At 44.2% G+C, this 24,248-nt stretch overlaps 1 protein-coding gene and 1 pseudogene across 2 annotated transcripts in view; both read right to left on the bottom strand.

Moving 5' to 3' along the window:
* Window positions 1-24,248, bottom strand: part of LOC308567816 (putative ankyrin repeat domain-containing protein 26-like protein) — a gene marked incomplete at both ends in the record, with an annotated part of 466,689 nt that overhangs the window by 253,296 nt on the left and 189,145 nt on the right. The gene's annotated exons all lie outside the window — the stretch shown is intronic.
* LOC308561152 (MAP kinase-interacting serine/threonine-protein kinase 2 pseudogene) lies at window positions 14,443-15,798 on the bottom strand (annotated as a pseudogene). Its single transcript has one exon. The product of its transcript is annotated as an MAP kinase-interacting serine/threonine-protein kinase 2 pseudogene (transcript).

Below are 24,248 nucleotides of genomic sequence, written 5' to 3'. Positions count from 1 at the left end.
TTGTCTCATCTTTGGCCACTGCAAATTTGCTTTCCAGCCCTGGAAGTAATGTGGTCGCCTCTGAGAAAGGCCACGAGCCTGTCTTTTGTCTTTAAAATACGAATTTATTTGTGCAAGAGGGGGGCCCTGAAGCTTGTTTGGCACGCTTTTGTGGGTCCTTAATCGGGTGCTTCTCCCTGGCCGCTTTTTCAAAAGGGTGAGTGAGGCCCCAGCGGTGGAGCGTCTGCATCCACGCAGGACCCCGCTGCCCACCTCCCTCCGGCCTCTCAGGTCCCCCCGGAGGCTCCGCTGTAGCCCTGGAGACACCCGCCCCAGCTTCCTTGCCCATGTCTTTTCCTTGCAGAAAGGTGTGTGTTGTGTGAAGTCAGCCCTGCAGGCAGAATCCAGTGTCCTCTTGCTCAGACCCTGCCTTACCCCCATCCTCGTGCTCTCTCTCACCTTGTAACAAATAGGGCAGCTGAGAACCAGGATGGCCTTCCACCCCTAATATTGTGACAGGCAGGAGGGTTCTAGGCAGTCTGCTGGGTTTAGTTTGTTGCCTACATGTTGGATTAAAGGTTTTCATATGCGTCCCTTGCTGTACCCATTTGCCGGCATCCTTTCAGGCATTGCTTTTGCTATAGCCACGGTGTCATATCACTATTATGAATTGTGTATAAATTTAGTAATGCATATTATGGAAAGGGGACATTGATAAGGCACAAAAAGACCCATGCCTCTTCATGTAGGAAATGAATGTTTAGGACATTAGATCAAGGACAATTAGATCACTGGTGTTAAATTGTAGTCTCTTTCATTAATATCCTACTACTCTTTGAATGAGCTATTTTAATGAATGATATTTGTGTTTCAAGGAGGCCATTAATTCCAAAGAAGGGGTTAAATATTTTGTTTTGTACTTGAAATGCAACAATATATGGAAACATTAAGTTCCTGTACTTATAAAATAAGGGAAGGCTTGGTTGGCCTCAACTAGAAAAAAAAGTCCTGAGAAAATCTACTAGGTTTAGGTTGCAGGTCAGACACCGGCCTGAAAGAGGAACAAACCTGAGTTGGAGGGGTGGGAATTAAAGAGACAAACAAAGTCATGGGATCAGGAGGGCTGCCCTCCAGTGAGGTGCAGCCCCAAATGGCTTCAAGCCTTTATTATATAGTGAGTAACAAACAACAGGTAAGGAGGGTGATACAAAGTAGTTCTTTCAAGGCTCCAAAACACACTTTCAGAGTAAACATCCTGCCTCCTGCATGAGCGCAGACCTTGGTAACTATCTTTATTTTGGCTCCTCACAGGAACTTGTGGGGAGGGTCGAGTCCCTGGCTCCAGGCCCTCAGGTGGCGTGGACCGTGTCCAGACAGTTAATGATGTTGAAAATCTTTTCATTTGTTTATTGGCCATTCATAGATCTTCTTTGGAGAAACTTCTAATCAGACTCTTTGCCCATTTAAAACTAAGGCTAGTCTTGAGTTGTAAAGGTTCTTTATATATTCTGGGTACAAGTACTTATCAGATATATGGTTTACAAGTATTTTCTCCCAATCTGTGGATTGTCTTATCACTTTCTTGATGGTATCGTTTGCAGCAGAACACTTTTAAATTTTAATGAAATTTAATTTATATATTTTTTTCTTTTGTTGCTTGTGCAGTTGGAGCTATACCTAAGAGACTTTGCCTAACCCAAGGTCACAAAATTTATTCCTGTTCCCCTTTCGTTGTAACTCTTTTGGCCAGAACACTTTCAGAACATCATTATTTAACTTTCGAGTAAGAAACATTTTTTATTTGAAACAGTTTTTATTAATAGTCATCCATTAAGCAAAGCAATAATGAATAATTTTACTATTCCTCTCATTTTTTGTGTGTCCCGGCTGCGATCCACACCGCCCCTGGATGGAGAGCTGCGGGGGAGCGGAACCCCCCGCTCTCCGTGGCTGACCTGGCGCTGCAGCTGGTGGTGCTTCTGCGGGGCCTGTACCTGGCGGGTCCCCCTCCTGTCCGTCCACCCTGCGGGCTGGGGCTGCGTTCCCGGGGCTCCTGTCTGCACCTTCCTGCTGCTGTCCCCCTTCCCCACGGGGGCCCCTGCTCCCGGCCTCGCCCCTCTACCTGGTGCCAGCAACACCACCCCCCGGGAGTCCGTCTCCTCGCCCCGCATCGCCCACCTCCGCCAGCGCCCCCCAACCCCTTCCACCGCGGCCTGACCCGCCACCTGGCCACTGCTTCTGTGGGTGCCCCCGGGGTCCTGGGAGACCCTCTGGGCCGAGGGTGAGGAGGGTGAGGGCAGCAGCCAGGCAGTTTAGGGCCACAGGAGGCAGAGCCACCATCTTGTGCCTCAGAACTGGAAGGGCGGGGGCCCCTCACCTCCCCCGCACCTCAGCCTCAGAGCAGACTGACCACAGGGCCCCTGGGGGGGGGGCAGCTCCGTCCCCAGAGGAAGGAGGGGAGGGGCCGGGCTCCTGAGACCCCCACCCCAGCCCAAGCCACAGGCCTCCAGTGCAGTTTTATAAATTTAATAATCCAGAAAGCAAGTCAAGTATTAAAAAGCAAACCAGATCACTCCTCAAAAAAAAAAAAAAAAAAGAAGCGGTCATATTTCTTAGATTATTGCAGATTGAAAGTAGGATGGTAGGAAGGCCAAGCTGCTAGCCAGCAGGACTGACTACTGACAGCAAAGGCTGAGAGAGTGACTGCCTCCCCACAGCCACTGACGGCCAGGGTGCGACCCTAAGTAACAAGACCTGGTCAGCCCAGCTGATGTGGCTCAGTGGTTGAGCATCAGCCTAGCAGATTGAGATTGATTCCTGGTCCGGTCACATGCCCTGATCAGGCTCAGTCCCCAGCAGGGGCATGCAGGAGGCAGAAGATCAATGACTCTCACCTTGATGTTTCTCTCTCTCTCCCTCTCCCCCTCTGAAATCAATAAAAAACTTAAAAAAATTTTTAAAAAGAACTGGCTAAATTGGGCTCAGAATATTTAAGAAAATGGAGTCTGTGGAAGCACTATCCCATAGTGGCTCTGAGCTCAAGCTGTGGAGTTGGGGTACCTGGATTTACATTTACAAGCTGTTAATATCTTTATCAAAGTCTTAACCTTTCTAAACCTTAGTATGATTACCCATAAAATGGGGTAATAAGAATACCTATTTCACAGGATCATTGTAAACTTAAATGAGATGTTATATGAAAATAGTTTAGCTCAATCCCAGGCACATAAAAATGAACATTAACCCGAATTAAGAGTTAAAAATCAGTCACTAAAGTAAATAGTGAGATTTGTGGAAGGTTGGATAGCCGAGATAAAATAAAGACAAACCTCATGTTAGGTACTCCCATAAATATGCCTTTGGGAGTATTTGCTTCAGGCAGAATTTTGTGTTTTCTTAATCTAAAGATACCAGGTCAGTGTGGGGGAGAGCTGCCATCCTGAGACCACACAGGGTGCTGGGGCCAGCGAGGGCGTGGAGGGGCGGGGCTTGCACGGAAGAGCCTGGTAGGGTCGAGTGGAGTGTCTGCCTTGCGTGGTGCGTGTGGTCACAGTTCCCGCCATCACACGCTCATCCCGACTGGGGAAAGCGAGCTGTAGTTCTCTTTCCTGCCTGCGTCCTTTCCTCCTTTAACCCCCATTCCCGCCCCTTGGCGCGGACTCCGTGCTTCCCGCAGGCCCGTCGGGCTCCGGGCTCCCGGGCCCAGGTGAGCGGGGCGGGAGCTTCTCCCCTGAGCCGCTTCCCCAGCCCCTCCCCCCGCCCCGCGGTCGGCGCCCTGGGCGCTCAGTCCTCTGGAGTTCGCCCCGCGGCTGCTCAGCCTGCCCGCATCCCCTCCACCTACCCCAACCTCGCCGCTACTCCGCTTGGGTCTCTCCCTAGGCTTTCCTCCTTTGACCTGGTCTTGACTGTCACTCGCCCCCTCCCCCGGCACCTGCCCCATTTCGCTGGGGGCTGTCGCCGTCGGCACTCGGCCCTTAACGAGGCCTGCGGTCTCTAAAGGGAACTCAGGTTGCGGCTGCCGCACGTCCATCAGGCCTGGACGGGGTACTCTCTCCCTCTTGACAGTTCCCACCCTCATTCCTCTCCTGACCATCGCACTAAAAGGCATGGGTTGTGTTTTTGTCGTGCATTTGGTTGCTCCCCGACTCTAGCCGTCAGACCAGGTTGTCAAGTTTACCTGTTTTGCTTTTCGTTCGTGGTCCATGAAAGGAAATAATAGTTGGTGACAAAACCCTGTGTTTTGGAAAGTGGGCCTGTAACGGTCTTGCGATAATTCTTTAAAAAATTTGGCTCTGTAAATGCCTTTTTTGGGGGTGACAGTATCTGAAAAGTATCTTAACTGGAAGAGATATCTAAGGGAGGATGTCAAGTAGACAGTTGGAAATACTGGGGTGAAGCTCCAAGGAGAGTTCTGGGCTGGGCATACAGATGAATGTATATATGTCATCCGCCACACTGATGGTAATCAAAGCTACGGGTCTGGGTGAAATTGCTTAAAGAGAGTATAGTGCTAAAAAGGAAGGAGACCGAGAATGGAGCCCTGAGGGATTCTTGGCATTTAATAACTGGATAGAGGAAGACAAGTCTTGTAAAAGAGATGAAAGAATCGGTAGGGTTGGATTCTGCTGAAAGGTAAAGTTGAATGAGGATTGAGAAGCCTGGTGAAATCAAAGTAATTGATGATCATAGCAAGAGATGTTCCATGGAGTTAGATGGAATATTTGGGTTCAGTCCTAGGTCCTGTTCTTTGTATTATTCCATTTCCCCTCTAAGTTTAAATTCCATCTGTATATTGATGACTTAAAAATTTTTATTTCCAGCCTGTTACTTTTGTTTTCAGCTCAAGATCTAAATAGCCCCTGTCTGCTTGATATCTCAGCTTAATTTATTTTCTTAGAAATTTCAAGTATAACATGTCTAAAAACCAAAGTCTTAATCTTTCTCTCCATGCCCAAATTCTTCTCCTCTAGTATCCATGTCATTAAGTGATATATCCATTTGTCCATTTACATAGTCTGGACACTTGACTTCTCCCGCATCCCATGTATTCATACCATTTTCAACTTCTATTTATTCTATTTCCAATATATGTTTTGAATCTATTTCTGTACATCTTCAATATCACTTTTCTAGTTCAAGCCACAATCCTTATTCACCTGGACTTAATATCACTGGTACCCTGTATTCTCATCTGTAAAATGGCAACATCACCTTATTGGGTTGTTATGAGGATTAAATGAGGTAACCATAGTAAGCACATGGCATATAGTAAATAGCCAGTAAGCATTAATTGTTATTTTAATTGTTATAAGCTGAATCACTTCAATACTTTCCTATCTGGTTGATCTGTTTTCTTTCATTCGTGCTCCTTTTAAAGAAAAAAATAAAAAATAATAAAAAAAATAAAGATACCAGAGCACTAGAAAGAGGAGGGAAAGCTAGGTGGGAGGTAAAAAGATGGTAGTTTACTGTGGCTGGGGACAGACATAGGAGGGATGAAAACTCTCCAAGCCAAAAAATTTTTTAAAACTGATATATCTGCAGACCATTCCATTTTTTATTTTTTTTTTAGAATTTTTTGCTTTTTTCTTTTAAATACATCTTTATTGATTTCAGAGAGAGGAAAGGAGAGGGAGAGACAGATAGGAACATCAATGATGAGAGAGTCATTGATTGGGCCCACAACCCGGGTATGTGCCCTGACTGGGAATCGAACCCCGATCGCCACGCCCAGCCGGGTGACCATTCCACTTTTTGAAATATATACTAATGTAATCTTTTATTGTCTTTTATTGTGATGTGTCTTAACATTCTATTAGCCCTCTCCTTTTGCAGTTTTAAGTATTTGTGAAATGCCTACATGTACCCTGTAAAGCTCTGAGAGACAAAAAAGAATAAGACAAAGTTCTTCTCCAAGGAACTTTATAACTTAGCTGGGGAGACCAGAAGAAACAGTTAGAAAATCAGTGTGCGAGACTCCCTAATAAACTCATCTTAGAAGGAAGAAATAAAGAGTGCACCGAGGTGCTCCCAGGGGACTCAGTGGAGCAAGTACAAGTGAAAAAAGCTGGCTTTGAAGAAAGGGCCCGAATGGCGGGGAAAGTAAGGGTGTTTCTTTCAGAGGGAATAGTAGCGACCACCAAGGAAGAGGGGGATCCCCCCACTGCGAACCCTCTCCGGGCCTTCCTCGCCTGGTGAGCTGTGGCCATGCGGAGTAAATTTCCTCATCCGCACTGGCTCTGTCCTCTCCACACACAGACCCGCTGTCAAACCCAGGGACCTTCTTCAGTTCTCACTGGTTGCTTCTTAAAACCTCTTGGATTTGCTGATTCCTTGCTTTCCTGATTCTTCTTCTGTCCTTTTAACATCTCAATTTCCTTTCCTTGCCTACCCCTTAGTATGTTCATTCATTTGCTGAACATTAATTGAGCATCTATTAGGCACCAGGCACTAGAGAAATAAATGAATGAATAAAGGTGCAGTTTCTGCCTTCATGACATTTATGTGTGACAGACATATAGACTGATAATTAAAATATTATGTGGCACGTGCATGGGGTTTAACAGAATACAATGAAAGAAGAAAAGTACCTAACTCACCCTGGGATAAGGGAATAGGGGTGTCCCAGAGAAAGTTTCTGAAAGGAAGTAACACCTGAGCTGACTCTTAAAGGATAAGCAAGAGTTAGCCAAGGAAATGCAGGGAGGTGTGTGGAAGGGACTCTAGGAGAGGAAACAGCAGGGGCAAAGCAAGCAATGGCCTGGCGCATACCCTTTGAGGTTATTGACAAAATCTGGGGTAGAGATTAATGGGAAAGGAAGCTGGAGAGGTATTTAGCTGCTGAGTCCCAGAAGGCCTGGGCATTGTTAAGGAGTGTGCCTTTAATTTTGTAGGTCGGGGAAAGATTTAGAATGGGTGTCAGCAAAGGAGGGACACCACTTTGTTTTATGCATATGAGTAAATCTCCATTGCCTTTGCTCATGTTCATCGCCTTTATTCCATCTGCACAACATAAAAAGTTCATACATTTCCAAAAAGACTGAATTTTACTTTAATCATCAGCAAATTAGGCTCATGGGGCTGGGGATCGAGCCTGCAACCCATGTACGGGACCCTTCAGTCCGCAGGTCACCACTCTAACCACTGGGCCAAACTGGCTTGGGTGCAAAGCTGACATTTTCATGCGCTTCGCTTTTCAAGGTGCTGCCACATGACAGCAAAGCTCGAGGACTTTTTGTAACAAGCGGTGGACTGAAAAAGCTTCAAGAGATCAAAGCAGGACCTGGGTCTCTTCTACAGGAAAACATCAACAGCATTAACAACTGCTACCCAGAGGAAATAGTAAGGTAGGAAAAGTAGACTTTGAGGAGTTCAAATTATGATGTGGTTTTTCTGTTTTCAAACCTACATTTCATATCCAGTGTCAAAATGTGACCTACGAAACACTACATGAGACCAGTGTATGCCTTTACCTGTGCTCTTGATCACTTTGTTCACTCAAGTTAAACAATGTTCTGATTGATACACACATTCCCAAGTTAAACCTGAATGTCATTTCAGACATTTCTGCACTAGTTTAAAACATGCTTTAGTAAGGAATACCCAAATACAGAGTTCAAATTAAATTAATCTTTACTGTGAACCTGATTTAGAAAACAGGCCTATAGATTCTGATTGTCATAGTTCCCTGCATATATTATTAAGTGCACACTTATATTAATGGGAGTATTCCAAATAGAAAATAAGTATGTTGACTATCAAAAAGAAGGTTACAATCTATATTTGAAAGCAATAAATAATGCTGTCTATGATATGCAGGTACTTCATAGTAATGTAGCAGGAAGCTACTTTCAAGATTAGTTTTTTAAAATGAGGTTAATTTGAAGAACATTAAACCGAATCCTCTCAGACCTTGTAAGCAAAATAGAGAACCATACCACTTTTATTATGTGAAAATGCCCACAACACCTGCAGAATTAAAGGTCACATTTTTCTAGTCCTACACTTACTTCTTACTTTCTCTAATACAAGAGAATATAAATTCCAATTTTAAAACTTATAACTTATATAAACGATTCTTCCTATTTAATATTAGTGATTTTTAATACATATGGAAACACAATTAATTTAAAAACACAAAAATAATTTTATTTAAGTTTAAAATTTGTTTTCTGTTCACATATATTCTGCAGGTAAATTCCTTCCAAAGATGTTAAGTTTGTGCACTTTTGGAAGGTTTATGAGAACTCCTTGATCAAAAGAGTGCCAATAAGTTAGCTTTGAAAATATTAATACATATAAAATATACCAAAGGAATATCATAAAATGTATATCTACTATATATAATTTACAAATATGATAATACCAAAAAGTTTATATAGCATATAAAATATGTGTAAAACCACTAAATGAAGAAAATATGAAAATCTTTTCTCAAGAAAAGAAAATCAAGTTAACCTTTACACATTAGCATGTACCTTTAGGAAGAATACTATTTTATGTAAGTTTAAAATAACTTTCAGTAAATTTGCTAACAAAATTAAAGAAAAATGAAAAAAAGCAAACTAAAGGGCCCCCCAAATGTAATGACCTATTAGAGTTAATCAATGGTAAAGAACTTTCTTGAATAGAAGTCTTCTTTTTACTCCTTTCTAGGATTATTTTACAGAGCATGAGGGGAAATAAAAAACTCTCATGTAAGTCTCTAATATGGTGCCTTGTCAAAATACTATTGTAAAATTTTAACTTCTAACGTTCTGGGACCTAGGATTTTATTTTTTAAATTGGCTAGTTATCATGAAAAAGTTTGGTTAGCTCACTTTTCCAAGTTTCTGATTTTTTTTTTTTTTAAAGCTTTAGGCTCTATAAAGCGGTGTTGTATAGAAATCTTTGAAACTTTGTCTTTCTATGAAAAGAGACAAATACAATCTTAAAATGGTTTATTTTTGCAATCGTATTTTCAAGGATCACTTGACTGTTTTAGAACAAATTATTCTTTATAAGACCGATTATCAATGGTCGGTCACATTCTCTCTGCTCTTTTTAGCCTAAACATTTACTTCATATTGCCTTCCAATTTTAGTAATCTTTAAAGTTTCTAATAAAGGTAGTTGGTATGATGAGAGAGAAGGGATCCGGGACTACATGTTAGAAGGTCTGAGTTCCAGCCCTTGTCTACACCACAGTCAGGGATATTTTGGAACTCTTCTGTTTCCTGGGTCTCCGCCTAAACTCGGGAGGGGAAGATGCTGTTAGGAGACATCTCATTGGAGAGAGGAGCGTGCATACAGGCCTTTTGTTTCGGCACATTTCTGACATGGTAACTGTATAATAACCCAAATTCTACGTGGGTCTAGAGTAAGGTTAATTCACTTATATTCTTCAAGGCCATATAGAAGTAAATTGGGATAGCAGTAGCTAAGGAGCAGAGAAAAGGAATTTACAGTTCTTTTTTGGAAGTTCATTTTGGTTCTTTTATGAGGAGTATGTGGTTAGCACCTACCATACGGCAGCACAATTTTTTAAATTGTAGTTTTTATTTTTTTTTTATCTACTTCTTGCCACTTACATAAAAAATACCTATCTTGTGTCTGACATATGTATGAGGCCTGGGAAGGTGAGGGCTACTTTAAATTTTGTGACTCACTCAGAGAGAGAAACAGCTGTAAATTCCTCAGGGTATGAATTCTTTGAAGAGATCTGATGGAGGAAAATTTTTTCCCAAGTAGCTAACCTTTAGGGGAAAAACATTCTTTAAGGTAGTTTTTTATGTTTGTATGTATGTTTAACTATGGCTGCCTATAAAAGCACACTATAAAGAAAATATAGCTCTGTTTTGTCCACTATAACTTGACAAATTGTGGAAGAAATTAGTATTCTCTCAATTATGAGTTTTTAAGCCAAGCATCTGAGGATAAAGATAACTAACAAAGGACAAAACAAGTCTCAAAGTTTAGGTTTTCTCTGGAGAAAACGCCTTAGGAGGCTTATTTTAAGTGTTTTGGAAAGTTTTAAATTAGAGTTTAGATTTTTTGTCATTATATTCTACAATGTCTGCCAGGTGTGACATATTTTTATATGCATGTAAATTTTTTCCATGGTGTATGAAGCATCCCACAATACATTAACCAATATATTTAATACTTATACTAAACCTTTCATAAAATGTTCTATATATAGATATAAATTTATAGTACTGTAGAAATGAAATCAATTAATTTCCTTGTAAACCACTTATGAAATTGTTTTTTATTATGAATTATGCTCCCAGAAATTTTTGTTTTTATGGGTAAACAGGCCTAATTAAAACATACATGGAGAATAACCTCTAAAATAATCTGAATGCAGAAGTTGATTAGTAATTATACACTGTGTTGACTAACTTATGACTAACTTATGAAAAAAAATCTATTAGCTATGATCATTAAAGCAACATCAGTCACTTGACATAATAAAAACAAAGTCACTTCCATAAAATACCGGGTCTAAGTATCTTCCTTTGAAAATATTCTTTGCCACTGCATTGATAGCCCTTAAATGTTTTGTTATCTAGCAGTCTTGTGAGTTGGTGTTTTGTTGTGTTTTTTCAATGCTCACTTGAGGATATGCTTGGAGAGAGGGAGGGAAGGAGGGAGGGAGAGAGAGAAACGTTCATCGACTGCCTCCCTTGTGCACCCTGACCGGGGATCAAACCTGCGTATGTGCCCGGACTGGGAATCAAACCCACAATCTTTTGCTGATGCTCCAACCAAGCCACCCAGCCAGGGCAATGTTCTTTTTCTTGTCAGGCTCTAACCTTCTGCACAAAGCACTACTGGAGCGTAATTATTCAGAGGTTTCATTCATAGAATTATTTCTGATAAAAACAACCTTATACTGAATCTTTTGTGCCTACTGGGCTGAATCTTTTCACCAGTATCTAATAAAAAATTCTTTTTTTTTCCAGGTATTATTCTCCTGGATATTCAGATACACTTCTGCAGAGAGTGGACAGCTATCAACCACTTACTAACTAAGCAAAGTTGTTTTTACACTCAAATTCACACTAGAGCAGTTATCAAATAACAGTTGTTAAATAAAGCTCTTTCTAAATATTTGAACTAAGTATATTCTATATTTTATTCAATGTGAAATACCTTTAGGTAATATTTTCTTAATTTATGTAATACTTTAAAAATTACCGGCTTGAATATATGAGAAACTATTCATGGTCATTTCCACAGGATTTACTCAAAAGGTAGATTAAAAAAGACACTTTAAAAAGCACATTAAAGAATTTTAAGACATTTGTTATTGTTCTATTAAAAACTACACACACCCCTCCAACTAGATACAGATGAAAGATGGTATTCAAAAATTCAGTTATTTTGGCCAATTCTTCATAGGCATAGGCAAGGAAAATTTTTACCCTCATGTTTAAAGAGTTGGTATTAAGTCCAGTTTTAATTTGACTTGATTATTTGCATAAACACAACCAGAGTAGCAACTGATCAAATTGATGATACAGGCTTTCTCCAATTTGTTTGGCTGGAATCTCACTTATTCATAAGGAATCTTTAGATTGACTTTTAGTCAGCAGTCAGCCCCTCAGGGCAGGGGAGCCAAGACCACAGTTGCCATCAGGCTGTGCCCAGAACACCTGCAAATTTGGGTCACGTCCTCAAGTTCCAAATTTGAGGACCCCAAAGGTGTTTTGTTTTTAATCCTGGCCCAAGGATATTTTTCCCACTGCTTTTCAGAGAGGGCACAAAGGAAAGAGAGAGAGAGAGAGAGAGAGCGAGAGAGAGAGAGAAATATCAACGTGAAAGAGACTCATGGATTGGTTGCCTCCTGCACTTGCCCAGGACAGGGCCTGGGATCGAGCCTGCAACCAAGGTATGTGCCCTTGACCAGAATCAAACCTGGGACCCTTCAGTCTGTGGGCAGATGCTCTAACCACTGAGCGAAAACAGCTAGGGCCCCAAAGGTGTTTTGAGGTTCATCTCAACCGTCCTTTCTTCCCTGGAAAGGTTGCCACCAACCATGTGGCCAAGCAAGGTGTCGGGTCATTTCTGCCATTGGCTTCAATCAATTTGAGAGTCAATCTCAATTCCTTAAGGCTTTCTGGTGACATCCAGAATCTAGGTATGTCTCTCTTAGACATGGCATTCCAGTCAGTCTTGGTTAATAAGACTACACAGTATGGAACTGGTCTTACTGTATTTATGCAAAGAAATGTATTGCCATGACTCACTAAGAACTGCCAAATTCTGGAGGGATCAGGTAAAGAGAAAAATTAAAAGTGAGCAATTAGCATTCCCTAGATTGGCAAAGACATCTTGGAACTTTTAGATAGGCTTTTCTACTGGCAAACACACTGACATTTTAAGAGACATACTTCCATAAAGACAGGTATACAGCAAAATTCACTGATTTTGCAAACCACAGGTGAACTGAATTAAACTGAGTGGCTTAGCTAGCTTAGGCTCAGATAAGATTTTATTTCTCAGAATATGCATTCCAATAGGTGACTCAGATAAGCCTACTGGAGGGCAAGTATTAACATTACAAAGGCAGGTTTTTTTTGTTTTGTTTTTTGTTGTTGTTTTAAGTTTTTATGAGTTTTATTAAATCCTTACGAAACAGAATACAAAATTGCGGCATTGACAGTTGGTGTCAAGGAAAACTTGAGCTGTATCAGTTTACCTGGTACAGTGGAGTTAAAGTGCTTGGATGTCTGGATCTCTTTTCCCCCACTTAAAAAAAAAAATGAATTGTTTTCTGTTATACATCTTAACATGGAAACACTGCCATTTCCCCTTTCCCCAGCACCAGAGCAGCCTAGCAGCCTGGAACACCCTGGGAGCCAGGCGCTCATTCACAGTTAACAGTTCCAGCCAGCCCTCCGCGTTGCATTGTAGATGTGATGGGGGAAGAGTAAGTAGCTGTCCCACCTTTGAGAAAAAAATGCTGTTCATAGCTCAGCTTTCCAGACCCAAGTGACCATAGTGCCTATAGCTGGCGAGGCCCCATTTCCCTTACAAAAGTAGAACCCCCAGTTGATACATGGAATTACTGATGGGCAAGAAATGCTGGACGTGGGGGTGGCTGCACACCCCAGGGTCTTTGGAAAGGCCGCTCCACAGACTCAGGCAGCCAGACAGGCATCGGCCCCCAGACTGCAACAATCGTACAAGACTTGGGGGGCAGCAGTGTCTGAGCCCCCCAACCCACAAGGCCCCCTGACATTCAAGTATTCTTCAAGAATAGTAAAAGGAAGTCAACTGGTGTTCTTAAAAACTAATGAAACAAGATGAAAAACTGAATGCCAGAGGGCTATCCAGCGGGCCTGTCTGAAAGCCCCAGCCAGAACCCGGGCTGAGCTGCCCACTGGCGGAAACACGTGTGCATAAAGAGAATGCTTGTATTGCATAGTGTTTCCCACCCAAGGACAAAGAGGGGTGCCAGAGTTTCCTCGAGCTTAGCAGGTCATGTGACATCTGACCTGGACACTGGGGTGGGGGCAGGTTGGTTCCTGGGTACCTGAGGGAGGACATTTTCCTAAAGGTGGGCAGAGAAGGAATGCTGCCTTTTGGGGGTGGGAGGGGGAACTCTTTGGGAACCTGGGTTAGTCCTGGCTGGGGGCGTGGGGGGGAGGGGGAGACAGGGCTGGCAGAGCTTCCATGTCAACCCAAGGGTGGATGGGGAAGGACGTGGCCATGGTCAGACTGAGCCCTGAGAATGGGCACTCAGGTGCCCAGGGTGGGGGGTCTGCAGGTCCCCCATGTTGCCTGACGAGCGCCAGTCCAGCCCCTCCCATCCCTCCAGTGCCCTTGCTCTGGGTAGCCCCCAGTGGAAAGGGTGTGGGGTAGTGGCAATGGGTGCAGCCTCTTCCCATCAGCTGCAATTTAAGGTCAAGGTTGTCAGTGAGGGGTGGGGTGGGGGTGGTGTCCACGTGGTTGGCTAGTCACTCCAGCTGCCCACACCCAGGACGCCAGGGTGCCTTTGGGGACGAAAGGAGGTGCAAGGTCAGTCCAGCCTTGAGAACACTGTGAGGGCTGGGAAGGGGGAGGGGGCACAAGTGTGTCCCAGGGCCCCCAGCTCTGGAAGATGACCAACGTCCTCTCCTGAGTCACACTAGGCAGGGGCCCTGGGCACAGGGTCTTTCACAGGACATGTGAGCATGTGGGGCCAGGGTGGCGGGGGAGCGGCATGTGCAGCACATGCGCCCTCTGCTCTTCTCCCAGGGTGCTGTTTACTTTTAACACCATTCAAAGGGAAAAAAATGGGGGTGGGGGACAGAAAAAAAAGGAAAAACGCAAACAGCAAAAACTTTATATAAAAAGCTCCCCTCAGCTGCGCTGAGTGCCTCGGAACGCGAGGGGGTGGGGGGGTAGCACAGCCTGCTGGTCACTGGCTGGCAATAGCTTAAAAAAGTCTTGAGATCTGATGGGGGGGTGACCTATGTACAGAAGGAGGGAGGGGTCACGCGTGGTCCCCTGCCGGGACCACAGGGGCTGCGGGCAGGCTGGCTCTGCCGCCGCTGGGCCAGCTTGGATGGGGACGGTGGGGACAGACGCAGGCACCCTGCGGCGGCTGGATGGCCACGGGCTGGCCCTGCCCCACCGCCTCCAACGCGCCCTCCTCGCGCTGGGCCCGCTGCCGGTTCATGGCGATGGCCTCGGCTGCGAAGGACCTGAGGCCTCTGGCACAGCTGTTCCTCGGCAGGACCCTGGGCGTGGGCAGGATGTTCTCTGGGGCGCAGCCCTGCACCCGGGGATGCGGCGGGACCTGTGCAGCGCTCAGCCTCCGCTTGGCTTCGCGAACCAGCAGCTCTGCAATGAGATCTTCGGCAGCGAAGGCGACGTGGGCCCAGTCCTTCTCAGGAAACTCAGACTTGCCTCTTGAGCGCCTCAGCAGCATGTTCTGGCAGGCGGGGCGGGCCTCACCCCGTCCCAGCCGCAGCCGCTGCGCAGTGGCCCACGAGGGTGGACGGCCACTCAGCAGGATGCAGAGTATGACACCCAGGCTCGGAGGTCGCAGCTTGTCGTAGATGCCGGCCTCCTGGCTGAAGGCCCCCACCGCCTCAGGGGCCACACACTCTGCAGAACCGCAGGGGGTAGCAGCTCGGGGTGGAGATGGGGGAGCAGTCACCATTGAGGTTGATGCCTCTGCCCAGGTCAAAGCCGCAGATCTTCACGGGAGAGACCTGGCTGGGGTGTTTTCCAGCTTTAGGTCCCTGTGGGCAATGCCTTTGTTGTGCAGGAAATCCAAGGCGCTGGCCACGTCCTGCACGACCACGCTGGCCTCCAGCTCATTAAAGTGCCGTCTCTCGTGACTGTGGCTTAGGATGGAGCCCCCCGCATCTTCTCAAACACCGGGTAGAAGCGGTCTTCCTCCTCGAAGAACTCAGTCGGCTCTAGGACGGTCCTGTGTCCCCGGCACTGATACAGCATCTCCACCTCTCGGAAAACCCTGCTTCCAGTGTGGCCGGGCTGCTTCTCGGCGGTCCTGACGCGTGCGCCTGGTTGGTGGAGGCTGGTACAGGTCTGCCCGCGGGCATGGGCACCCGCCCCAAGCACGTCCTCTTGCAGCTGGGAGACGTCTTCGAACCTGCCCCAGGAGCTGTCAGTTGCCGGACACCGCTTCTTTTTCTTGCCCCTCTTGGCATCTGGGATGTCGATGGGCTGACTCGTGGGCATATCAGGGCGGGCTGGGCACTCCAGGCTGCAGTCAGTCTCCCCGGGTGGGCTTGTTCCAGGGAGAAGGCCAGCTCGGAAGGATTCTGCCCTTGAAGGAAGGGTGGAAGCCCTGAAGTTCGGCTGTTTTCTTCTGCACCATCTTCTGTCCCGGCCCCGCCAGCGGGGGAGGGGACGCAGGGCGGGGGGGGGGGGGGCGGCCCGTGTGCGGGGGGCCGACGGGGAGAGGACCCCGGGTTGGGCTCCGGCAGTGGGCGCAGTTCCTTCACCGCCTCGGCCTCAGACGCACAGCCCCGATCCCGCTGCGCAGACCGCGGGGGGAACAGCGCCGCCGCCCCCGCAAACCTCTCCACCCCGGCTGCAGCCGAGAGGAGCCCAAAGGCAGGTTTTTTGTTTTGAAGAGGGGACATCAGGAGGTTTCCTGTCTTGGCACTACTCAGCAGCAGTGGGTATCCACTCACTTCACACCTGGTAAAATTGTACTTTCTGATGAAGAAGCATTTTAAGTTGACACTTGTGATCGAAACATTTGGTATACTTTTTAGAGAATCTGAAAACCAGGAATAGATGAAGAACCTAATTTTTGTTAAAAGAGACTCAGTAAAGAGTTCAAGTTATATAAACTATGGAAGATGGTTAAGATCATTTGGATTAAGACTTTCCACGTAAAGATTTTTTTTTTTTTTTTGGAAATGTCATTCAGCAACAAAATGAAGCCTAAATTTAAAAGATAAAGTGAAAATGTTTAAAAATCACACATAAGCGAGGAAACAGCAAAACTAGTAGTAGTAAGAGAAAGTCAGGGGAGATAGGGCATTTATCACATTGTTTCCTCTAATGCTTTTCTGGGTTTAAGTGGAAAATTTTCTTCCTGTCTGATCGCTGTGGCTAGGACTTCTAGTACTATGTTGAATAAGAGTCATGAAAGCAGGCATCCCTGTCTTATTCCTGATCTTAAGGGAATCACTTAATTTTTGCCTGTGGAGTGTGATGTTGGCTGTAGGTTTGTCATATATGGCCTTATTATGCTGAAATATCACTCTATTCCCACTTTGTTGAGAGTTTTTATCATAAATAGGTGCTGGATTTTATCAAATGTTTTTTCTGCATCTATTGGTATAATCATGTGATTTTCACCTTTCATTTTGTTTATGTGATGTATCACATTTATTGATTTGCGTATATGGTACCAACCTTTTATCTCCGGGATAAATGCCACTTGATCATGGTGTATGATCTTTTTAATATATTGCTAGATCCAATTTGCTAGTATTTTGTTGAGAATTTTAGTATCTATGTTCATCAGGGATATTGGCCTATAATTTTCTTTCTTTGTAGAGTCTTTATCTGTTTTTAGAACTGGAATAATGCTGGCCTCATATAAAGAGCTTGGAAGTCCTCGCTCCTGGATTTTTAGAATAGTTTGAGAAGGATAAGTGTTAGCTTCTCTTTGAATGTTTGGTAAAATTCACTTGTGAAGCCATCCAGTCCAGGACTTTTTTTTTGCTGGAAGTATTTTGATTACTGCTTCAATTTTATTAGTTACAATCAGCCTATTCATGTTTTCTGATTCTTCCTGGTTCAGTTTTGGAAGTCTGTTATGTTTCTAGGAATTTATCCATTTCACCCATGTTGTCCAATTTGTTTACATACAGTTGTTCACAGTATTTTCCTATAATCCTTTGTATTTCTGTGGTATCAATTACTACTTTACCTCTTTTATTTCAGATTTTATCTGGGCCTTTTCTGTTTCTTGATGAGTCTGGCTAAAGGTTCATCAATCTTGTTTATCTTTTCAAAGAACCAGCTCCTGGTTTCATTGATCTTTTGGGGTTTTTTTTGTTTTTTAGTCTCTATGCCATTTATTTCGACTTTGATCTTTATTTTTTTCTTTCTACTTACTCTGGGCTTTGTTTGTTGTTGTTTTTCTAGTTCTTTCAGGTGTAGGGTTAATTTTTTTTTTAGATTTTTCTTGCTTCTTGAGGTAGGCCTATAGTGCTATGAACATCCCTCTCAAGACTACTTTCACTTTGTCTCATAGATTTTGTAGTGGTGCATGCTCATTTTCATTTGTTTCTAGGTAATTTTTAATCTCTTCATTGATGGCATTATTAACCCATTCATTGTTTAATAACATGCTATTTAGCCTCCATGTGTTTGAATGTTTTAGAGCATACAATGGGGGTAAAGACAACTCTTCAAGAAATGGTACTGGGAAAATTGGACAGGTACATGCAAAACACGAAACTAGACCACCAGCTTACACAAGAATAAACTCAAAATGGATTGCACACTCTCATTACTGCCAACTTGGTGTAATGTGTGATTCCTTTCTCAATTCCATATTCAATCGTTGCCAAGTAAATCCTATTCTTTCTTTGTAATATTCTATTCCCACTGCCTGGGCCTTGAGTTCAGGACATTAAATATTTTCACCCAAACTGCAACCACCATCTTTTTAAAAAAATTTTTTTATTGATTTTTAGAGAAAGAGGAAGGAAGAGGGAGAGAGAGAAACATCGATGCAAGAGCACGTCAGTAGGCTGCCCCCTGCGTGCCTCCTGCTGGAGATCGATCCCCAAACCCAGGCATGTGCCCTGATGGCAGAACCAGAGCAGCAACACTTTAGTGCACAGGATGCCGCCCAACCAACTGAGCCACACCAGCCAGGGCACAACCTCCATCTTCTGAAGCATTCTCTAATTTCTCATGCAATTCATCCTATACTCGAGTGACAAATTAATTTTCCTAAACCACAGATGTGACCCATCACTTCACTACCTAAAATATTTGTTCCTCAATATACAAGTCAAATCCAAAAACTTTTTCAGCTTGGCATTTACAGCCCTCCATTATCTGGTCTTAGTAATACTTTTTCATCTCTGCCACCCACTATTTCCTTGCCTTTTGCTCCAGCCAAACATAGCTAAATTTAATCATATCTGGAAACTCCTTGAATAGTCCCTATTTTCTTTCTTTTTTTAATGCTCACCCGAGGACATGTTCATTGATTTTTCTTCAGAGAGAGGGTATGAGAACGGGGGGAGGGGGGTGAAACATTGATGTGAGAGTAACAACAGTTGCCTCCTGCATGTGCCCCAGCCTAAGCCAGGTATTGAACCCACAACCTTGGTATGCACCCTGACCGGGAATCGAACCTGCCACCCTTTGGTGTACAGGACAACACTCCAACCAACTGAGCCACACTGGCCAGGGCTCTCTATCTTCACTTATGTCATTTCTCTCCTCCCACCCCCAACCTGATTAATAGTCTCCATTCATTTGTAGCTTTCAGAAGCTTACCCAAACTTTGGTTCAAATAATCTCATTTTTCAAAAATCTTCCTCCATCCTGACTCTAATATATGTAAAGGCTATTTTAAATATCACTTATACTGCATTTCTACTATAGTTACCTGTGTAATTCATATCCTTCCTGTTAAGAGTATAAGCAACTTGAGATATGAATGGCTGACTCATCTTTGTCTTCCCACAGGACACTGCACATGGCTGACATTCAATAAATATTAAATACATGTTGAATTTATAATAAAATATGTACATAAGTTAATAGCACCGTTCATAAAATTACATAGGATGTTTCCTTCATTTTCTAATGGAGAAAAATCACTGCCACGAGAGCATTTTTTTTTTAAAGTTACCTTAATTATTTTTTGTAAAGGCAGATTAAAAAGTGCATTTCCCCTAACATTGATCAGTATACCTTCCACCTCTTATGTGTACATGAATAGTTATAAAACTTCCTTGCCTCAAAATATAAAATTGCTTTCCAAGGTTACAATTTTACATTATTGTAGGTACCAGTGATCATACACTCAGTGGCCTTACCACTGAAAACAGTACTGTGGAAGGAAATGGCTTGCCTGGAGGCTGTCCCCAGGCCCACAGCGCTGAGACAGCCCCACTTGTTTTAGAGAAGGGCAGTCATAGTATAATTGTACTTTTCTGTTTTGTTTCCTCCACTCCCCCATGACATCGATCAGCGCAAATGTTTGTTTAGAGCCCATACTTCCAGGTTCACAAGTTAAAAATAATAGGCTTTAGGTTAAACAATTAACTCAGCAAAGATTTACTGAACAAGTACTATGTGGAAAGCACTGTTGGGGACACAGAAATTAATAAGACATAATTTTCATCTTCTGGAACTCATGATTAAATGCACAACACACGTTAACAGCTCCATTATCAAGCAGATGATGTAAGTGCTAAAAAGCTTCCAACAGGGTAGAAACTGAGCTCTATAAAGAGAGAGAAAGAGATGAATTTAACCTGAATTATCTGAGAAGCTTCAAATGAAAGATGGGTTTCTTTTCAAATCAAGCAATAAGATTCAAGATTTTAAAGATTAATTATTTTTGAGTAAATAACTTCATTTGTTTTAAGCATTTTTATTCACTAGAACTACAACAGAATTGCGTTTTTCCCACTGAAAAGGTAACTGATTTGACACGTAAGTTAAAATTTTAGTTATATGGACTTATTTATAGCTCACCTTGAAACACAGAGAAATGTATTTTACAGAAAAAACTTGTGGCCTGTTCAAAGGAAAGAAACAATGTACCCAATAATCTACATTAATATTTACTTAAAATTATACTCTCAGAGAATGGCTAGGTACATATAAATGGGCCAATTTTTACAGAAATTTGTTCAGCATTTCTGTAGTCCATTAAAAGGGTAAATACTGAACTGAAAATAAAATTCAGGGCCCTAGATTCATTTTTCATTCATACGACCGCCTCCTGCAGCACCGGCTTCTTCCAGATACATGGCCAGAGGTCTGACTCAGGCCTAGAAGCATTTGCTTTTCAAGTGAGCTCCACCGACACCATTTCTAGACTTAGATTCTCCCTTAAGGATTCGGAGCTGCTTGACCTAATGCTGGACACGCTGAACACTGTGGGACAGATGACAGGACCGCACTCATCTCAGCTTAAAGTTATGGGCACAGAGGGGTGAGCAAGTCCCAGCTGACAGGTGCCAATGGGGGACATTTTAAGAAGAAGAAATTATGACAAGACAGGAGTGACCACAAACTGGGGACCATGCAGAAAGGAGTACGGTATTCCAAACTGCTACTATTTTTTAAAAAACTTCTGGCTCTTCATTACATTACAGAATTCATCACACGTTTTATAATTACTGACCGGTTCAACAACAAATTAGGAAAAAGTTTTAGGATAAATTCTATGCAGTTTTACAAGACATTTGCATTTAAATATTCCATTCAAACCAATCTCTTGAGATCACCTATAAATACAAAGGAACTAAAATCAGATGATAGGTTCAGGCAGGGGAAGCTGGGAACCAATAACTAATATAAATTTGGGATCAGGCTACAGGGTGCAGTGAGTGTCCTGCTCCAGGAGCCGGCGGGGACCCCAGTGGACGGGGTGAGCTCAGGAATATCTGCGCCCCGCGGGCCCCCAACACTGATTCCACAGCCGGGGCTCCCTCCCTCCTTCCTCAGCTCCTGGGCCCTGGCAGGTCACCCTTTCAACCCACGGGCCGCTCTCCCCGCAAACATGACTCCCCTGCGGGTGGTGAAGCCGCCCTCACGCACTCACCTGCTCACCGTCCCCCTCGCAGGGAGCTGTCCCCAAGGTGGGGGAAGGTCGCCCCCAGGGAGCTCCGGGAGGTGGTCCTGCAGAGGTCCCGCCGGCGGGTGGCCCGCAGCCTCGGGGGAAGGGAAGTGGGCGGCCTCTGAGCGCGGGGCTGAGGGCGGGTGCGAGCCCTGGGGGTGGGGGAGGGAGGTGGGCGGGGTTGTGCCCAGGTGACCGAGACTAAGTCCCATGGCACCGCATTGAGCGTTTGGAGATTTATTTACCCACCGTCGGAGGCTCCGGGGCTCCTGCCCTAAACAAACCCGCAGCCCCAGCAGTGTTTGCGGGAGGCTATAAAGGCAGAAAAACCAACTCCTCTCTGTCTGGGAAGGGGAGCAGTTGGGTCGCGGGCGGGCGGGGAGCTGGCGGGGCAGCGCGGGAGCTGAGCCCGGCTCATTGACTCTCCAGTCGGCGTCCTCGGCGGGGCCGCTCCTCTGCGCAGGGAGGGGGGAGGGCAGCGCTTCTGCGGGAGGGTCTGCTGCTCTGGCTCATCCTAAAGTGGGGCTGCAGGGTGGAGGATGGGGCGCTGTGCTTCAGGCGGCTGGCCCGGGTCCGAGCGCACCCCGCCCGCCCCGCCCGGAGGAAGAGCCGCCCTCACCCTGAGAGGAGAAATCCCGCAACTTCAAGAGAAATGCCCCCCCCAGACCCCGGGAAAGAAAACCTTCGGGGATTTGCCCCCCGCCCGGAAATTCTGTTTGGGGGGGGCCTCCTGGGCTGGAGGCTGACTGTGGGGAAGGGGGACTTCCGTTCCTCCAGCGGGTGCGGGGCCCGGGCCAGGCGGGGCTCGGGGCGGGGGCGCTGCGTCCCCTCCAGCCCTGTCTCCGCGCAGCAGGGAGGGTCGAGGAGGGAAAGATACTCACCTTCCTGCAAACGGGAATTTAAAAAGCTGGGGCAGGAATACTCATATCTGACAAATAGACTTCAACAGGAAGGCCACAGCAAGAGAAAATAAAGGTCCCTACATACTAAAGGAACGGATCCAACAAGGGGCATAACCCTGTAAGCACATGTGCACCCCAGATAGGAGCACCTCAATATAAAAAGAACTTCTGCAGACGTTAATGGAGACATCGGCAGCAATGCAGTCATAGGAGGGACTTCACCATCCCACCCACCTCACTAGGTGGATCTCCCGGACAAAAAATCAGCAAGGGAACAGGGAGTCTAAATGACACACTAAGTTAGATGCATTTAATCAACATTTACAGAACATTCCACCCCAAAGCCGCAGAAGAGACACTCTTCTCAAGGGCAGACAGGACATTCTCAAAGATGGACACATGTTAGGATACAAAACAAGTCTCCACAAGTCCAAGAAGATTCCTAAATCACATCAAGCACCTTCTTGAATACAGTGCCAGTGAGAATGCAGACTGGTGCGGCCACCGTGGAAAACAGTGTGCAGTTTCCTCAGAAAATTAAATCTGGAACTGCCAATTAACCCAGTGAGCCCACTTCTAGGAATATATCCTAAGAAACCCCAAACACCCTGTATCCATAGCAGCACAATTTACAATAGGTAAGATCTGGAAACAGCCCAAGTGCCCATCAGTAGATGAATACATTAAAAATACTGTAGTACATTTTCTGCATGGAATACTATGCAGCTATAAAAAAGGATCTCTCACCCTTTGAGTCAGCCTGGAGGGACCTGGAGAGTACTATGCTAAGTGAAATAAGCCAGCCAGAGACAGACAAGTACCAGAGGATCTCACTCATATATGAATCTAATGAACAGAACAAACCAATGAACAAAATAGATCCTGAGAAGCACAGAACAGACTGACAAACCTCAGAGGGAAGGTGCAGGTGAGGGGTGGGGAGCGATTAACCTAAGAATTTATATGCATATAAGCATATAACCTGTGGGCACAGACAATAGTGTGGTGAGGGTTTGGAAAGGGGGGATGGTGCTAGGTAGAGGGGGTCAATGGGGGGAAAGGGACATCTGTAATACTTTCAACAATAAAGATAAATTTAAAAATAACAAAACCACACCACAGAACCTAAAAGTATATCCCAAAGACAAAAAGAACTACAAAGAAATCCTAAATTGAATCCAGTTATTTTAGTGTTAGTAAAACAATATTTGTATTGTTATTTTGAAAAGATTAGATATACATATATTGTATGTTAAAGCAAATAAGTAATTATGTTGATGTTATTAGGATCTCAGGTTTTCAGGCTAAAAATATACAAATATTTTTTCCCCAATCATTTTTATAATTTATATATTTTTCAAGATGTTAAGCAAAAATTCTATAATCTTCCATTGATTTGAAAACATCAGTATGAATCCATGATATATTTTTCCCTTTCTATGAAAATCTGTGTTTCCTAGTCTGTCCACTAAAAAGGCCTGAAAGAAATGATGCCTAGTGGCAATGGGCTTTCCTACTCACTATCACCTAGATGGTGGTCTCTAAACACTATTTCCCAATAAAAGTGGCTAGACTGCCTTGCCCAGGTCTAATACAGGACTTTTTCAAAATACTCCTTAAGTATCTTGTCATGCCAGAAAAAAAGGACCTATCAGAATACTAGGGCCATATAAAAAGATAATTAACCAAAGGGGTTCCCACTCCCTAAAGATGGGACAATTTAAACATGACTACAGTGGGTTAAATCACATATAACCCATGTGTTATAAATCTATACAATTCCATGAGTTCATAAAGATGCTTAACAAAAAGTAAAACTATAAACATTTGGAAGTAGCTCTTCTGAAAATTGGTGATGAAAGGGAAAGTATCAGGCACTAATTCTGCTTTCCTCATAAAATCTGTACTTCAGAGTAATAATTGGATGAGAAGGGGAAATTCTTTATAGAAGAAGGCCAGCTAATCAGAGCTAAAGCAACAATAAAAATGTAAAACTCATCATTTTTCAAGCGTTAATAAGATAATGCATCCAAGCAATGAATCAAGGGATGCCAAAACCCATCCATGAAAGGTGGATCAGGTTCATTC

This window comes from Miniopterus schreibersii, assembly GCF_964146895.1.
Source record: "Miniopterus schreibersii genome assembly, chromosome: 1".
NCBI classification, from domain to species: Eukaryota; Metazoa; Chordata; class Mammalia; order Chiroptera; family Miniopteridae; genus Miniopterus; species Miniopterus schreibersii.
This window is presented reverse-complemented; position numbering and strand designations above follow the sequence as displayed.